Below are 4,795 nucleotides of genomic sequence, written 5' to 3' on the forward strand. Positions count from 1 at the left end.
GCTTACGGCAACAAAACAACATGTACTTACGCCAAGCAATCAAAGAATATCTTTCACCAAAAGCATCTCGTACTCCAAAGAAAATTCAGCATGTTCACAGCAAGGATCCCTCCATCGAGTACGCCCCGAAATACTCCGAGACTAGCATCAATATTTTGATACCCGCATGGCCTCAAGGTCGAAACTCCATGCTCATAAGTCCTCAATAAGACAATTTCGAGCTCACGAGTAATGGCCTTCGAGCCTAAGCAAACTCTATGACTCGGAGACTGTCGCTAATTGCCACTCACTTAAAAACCTGAGGTCGTAAGACCCCGAGCAGGCAAACTCGGTCTAGCAAGATCTATTTAACATGGCAACAGAAACTGTAAGACCTCAATAGGCATGATAAAACTGTAAGACCGCAACAGGCGTGATAAAACTGTAAGACCTCAACAGGCATGAAAATTTTGTAAGACCTTACTACAGGCATAAAACTCGATCTCGAAGTTTAGGCTATATGTCGCATTTGTAAGACTCCCAAAAGGCATACCCTCGATGTAGAAGCCTAAACTACCATACTCGGGATCAAAAAATGGCTCCAGCCAAACACATATGACTACGGTCAATATGGATGCACTAGCCAAATTAACGCGACTCGGGGACACCCGACCATCGCTATAAAATCACAGGCCATTACTTTGAATCTACTTCGAAAAGAACTGGTTAAACAGGCTACCCTCGACAAGTAAATGAGCTTCAACCATGTCAGCTCCAAATCACAAGGCTTCGAGCTACTCAGCCTATGAGCTACACCTTTTGAGGTGCTTGAACATCACCGTAAACGACTTGAAATCAAAGTTCTTCCCGAACCGACGACGGGTCAGGTAAAAATATTTCAAAAGTCCTTAACAAGAGGAAAACAAAGCCTACATATGCCTAAGGGCAAAGCGTAAGAGCCATTATTGCCAGCCTAATGAGCCTCAGGGCCACACACACTAAACGGTCGCAAAGACCAAAAGCATAAGAGCCACTATCGCCAGCTTAAAAATTCGACAACTTGAGGGTCAAAGTGAGCTCGAGTCGTAACCCAATTCGGAGATCGGATCCAAAATAGTTAACTATACATGCCTAAGGGCAAAGCGTAAGAGCCATTGTCGCCAGCTTCATGAGCCTAAGGGCCACATACATTAAAGGTTGCTTCGACCCAAGGCGTAAGAGCCACTGTCGCCAGCCCACGAAAATACAAAACTTGAGGGTCATTTGAGCTCAAGTCGTAATCCGACCCAGAGACTGAACCCAAAATAGGTAAAATACAAATACCCAAGGGTAAGGCGTAAGAGCCATCATCACCCGCCCATGCATACACAAAAGCTTGAGGATCGAATGGGCTCGAGTCGAAGCCCGACTCAAAGACTAAACCCAAAACAGTTGAGCAAAAGCATAAGAGCTCTAACACCAGCTTACACTAAAATCTACGTCGACCAAACACGTAAGAGCCCCCGGGCATGCCTGATGAGCCCGGGAGCCATATTGCGAATCTAAGGATTCTCACAAACTCTAAAACTGGTCCGCCTGGTCGAGAGCAAAGCAAAAAGGGGTACAAAAGAAATAGAACCTCAAATTCTTTGTTATTTACAAAATGTGAAAGGTACTTTCTCCATCTACCAACGCGCTCTGCAAATATCACATACAAAATGACAAAATATATGCCCTGCCCCAGAAGGCTACGGCCTATCAGCCTCATCTTCACTCTCAGCGGTGTCGGACAGAAGTGATCGAGCATCACGCTCATTCGCCCTCGCTCGAGCCAGCTCTTACGGGAGAACAAAACCCCGGGCGCCGATCTCTTCAAGTACCCTCCTTCGGGATCTACAACGAACATATTCCTTGATCCTCTCTTCACGGTCGAGGGCCCTCTTCAACTCAGCTTGGGCATTGGTAGCATCCTTCAAATGAATCGCCATCTCCTGATCAGCCTTAGTCTAGCTCAATGCTGCTTTGGCCCGAGCATCAACGATCTCAGCCCTGACCTTTAAAGGTTCGGACTCGAGCTTCGTGATCATATCTGCTTGAACTGAAGAATTATCACGGACTAAGCGGAATCGGGCCTCGAATGCAGGAACTCTAGCCAAGTCAGCCTTCTCCTCTAAAGCCTGAACCTGCACTTGAGCTCTTAGCTCACCACAGTCATTCCTGACTCTGACGGCTTCGCCCCTAAGGTGCTCCAGAGCCTCCGTCTTTTTCTACAACTGAGATAGGCAAAAATTTAACCCAAAAGGACAAAAAGCGAAATGCATACCACGGAAAATTATTTGCTCTATCAAATAGCTCTCGTAATTCGAGCTCCGGTATGCCTCATATTGCCAGTGCATCAACTCAACTTCCTTTTCCTCGCAAAGGAGCCTAAGGGACCTACCCTCATCCAGAGCTTTCCAAAGCCTAGCCCTATGACGGAGCAGCTCAGACCTAAGCCTATCAAATGCCTGCAAAAGAAAAACTCGATAAGGAAGGGAAGACGTGAGATGCGGAAGGCTTGTGCCAAAACTCACCGCGAAATGAAGCCGACGTACTTCCTCGAAGGCCAAGCACACTTCTGTTGATCCAACCCCCTCGGCCCTGGAAGAACCAACCTCGGTCGAAGCATGATTTCTTGGAGGAACCACCGCTCCAGAACTGGAGACTTCGGGTACAGCAAGCTCGGGCGATGTTTTCTCCTTGAAGACTCGGACCCATTTAGCCCTGTTGAGAGCTCCATCGCACTGCAAGTGCACATCCTGTTTATCACTATCGTCCTTTGGCTCGGATGTTGGCAACTCCTCCACCTCTCCGAAGGAGCATAGCCTCACCCTTGGGGACCTTCCGATACCTACAACGGCAAGGTTAGTACATAAAAAGAGGAAAATGCCGTCCCAAATGTATGAAGGACAAGGTAAAAGCAGTGTACACACATATCTTGGTGTTTTGCTTTCCATCTGCCCTAGGACACAGTTCGCCACCTACGCTCGTCACATATCGAATGGGTCACCAGATTCCGGACCCAGCCGGGTAGATCGGGAACTTTTCCTGGTGCCCACGAAATTGATACAAAAAATAAAGGAACGCGATTACTAAACTAGCTTTCACCATGAACGAATTTAAGGAAGCACGAGACGCTCCACTCACGCGTGTAATTCCATTTCTCAGGGAATGGCATAAGTTCCATAAGGGTAACATTAGTCTTCTGAACCCAGACGAATCGACTAATCCTCTCTCGATCTCTATCTTCCTCATCATCAATAACAAAAGGCATGGACAAACGGCACCGCAAGGTCAGCAGACCTCGATGATGAAAGGGCTGGTACAGCCTGACAAGGTGACTAAGCGTGAATTCAAGCCCTGCTCTCTCTGCAAAGAGCCTCATTATCAATACTATTCGCCAAAACGACGGATGTATCTGCGCCAAAGTAACCCGGTACTTTAAATAGAAATCGAGCACGACCCTATCAAGGGGGCCTAGCGCAAAAGGGTACAAGTACATGTTCAGGAATCCATCAACGAGGTCCGTGATACCCTCATCCGGGGGGAGCACCTGCAACGTTGCCCCCTCGCCCCATCCGCAGTCTCTCCTCACTATCTCTAGATGCTCCTCTCTTATCAAAGACATAGTCTTTAGAGTAAACTCCTGTGGATCCTGAGCTCTAGGAGTGGAACTCTCCCCTCTCTGCCGGATTGACCCCGAAGTAGCAGTCATGGCCATGGTGGAACTAGCAAACTGAAGCAGGAACCCACACGAACACTTTCGCGTTTAAGGTAACGAAGGACTCGATGCCACAGTGGAAGGATAGCTATCTAAAATAATGGGATCTTCCAAGAAACGGGAGCAACCCCCTATATATGTGGGGAAACAACAACGATTCGCCTACCCAGGTTAAGCCCCGGGAGGCCAACGGCTTCGGTACAGGTTCTGAGGTGGTATCCGACCCCAAGGACCTCCGTCAAAAGGAAGCCAGGCTTCAAAAGTTCAACGACATCATCTCCAGTTTTGAGAAGGTATCCGACCTCGAAGGTTCCTCCCAAGAAGGAAAGTAAGCACTTCAAGCTCCGTCCATGAGGGTTCGACCTCAAGACGTCACCCGGCCATGGGCAACCTCTCCACTAGAACCCATCTACAATGCCTTAAAATATTATCTACATCAAGTTCAAAGTAAATCTCTAGGAGCCCGAAGCTGACCTTCACTCAGAGACCACCCTCGAAGATTTCAAGGTCCGATACGCCATCTTCATGTGGTTCGAGGGTCCCGGCGACCCGAATCTATCGCATCACTTCGGGCTTGGTCCGAGGAACTACGGTAGGCTCAGAAAGGGGCCATTTCTACCTACCAAAGACCGGAAAGAATATCGACGATCGTCAATAAAGACATACATTCAAAATCCCCGCAAATACACAAGAATATGGCAAATATCAAAAGTAGAAGTGAAGAAGATGTCTTTCTATTTCATAAATATTGGCTTACAACGGCCCCTGAGGGATCCTTACATACAATTACAAAAGCCCACAAGGTGTCCTTATGTAGAAACAAAGAAACAAAGGGATGCACACACGTGATAAAAGTGTAGAGCCTAGTCTTCTCTTGAAGGTCCATCTCCTGCAACAATGCCTCTGGGCATGCGTACTCAGAAGCCTTATCCCGGCCTTCCACACTTATATCCCCAAAGGATAAGTCGAGAAGCGAGGGGGGATGAAAAAACGCCATAGCCCGCCAAAGGTCAAGGACCCTCATTGGCCAAGAGAACCCCGGGGAGACAACAGACCTGGCAAACATCGGCCTTGCTC

This window comes from Nicotiana sylvestris, chromosome 8, assembly GCF_000393655.2.
Source record: "Nicotiana sylvestris chromosome 8, ASM39365v2, whole genome shotgun sequence".
NCBI classification, from domain to species: Eukaryota; Viridiplantae; Streptophyta; class Magnoliopsida; order Solanales; family Solanaceae; genus Nicotiana; species Nicotiana sylvestris.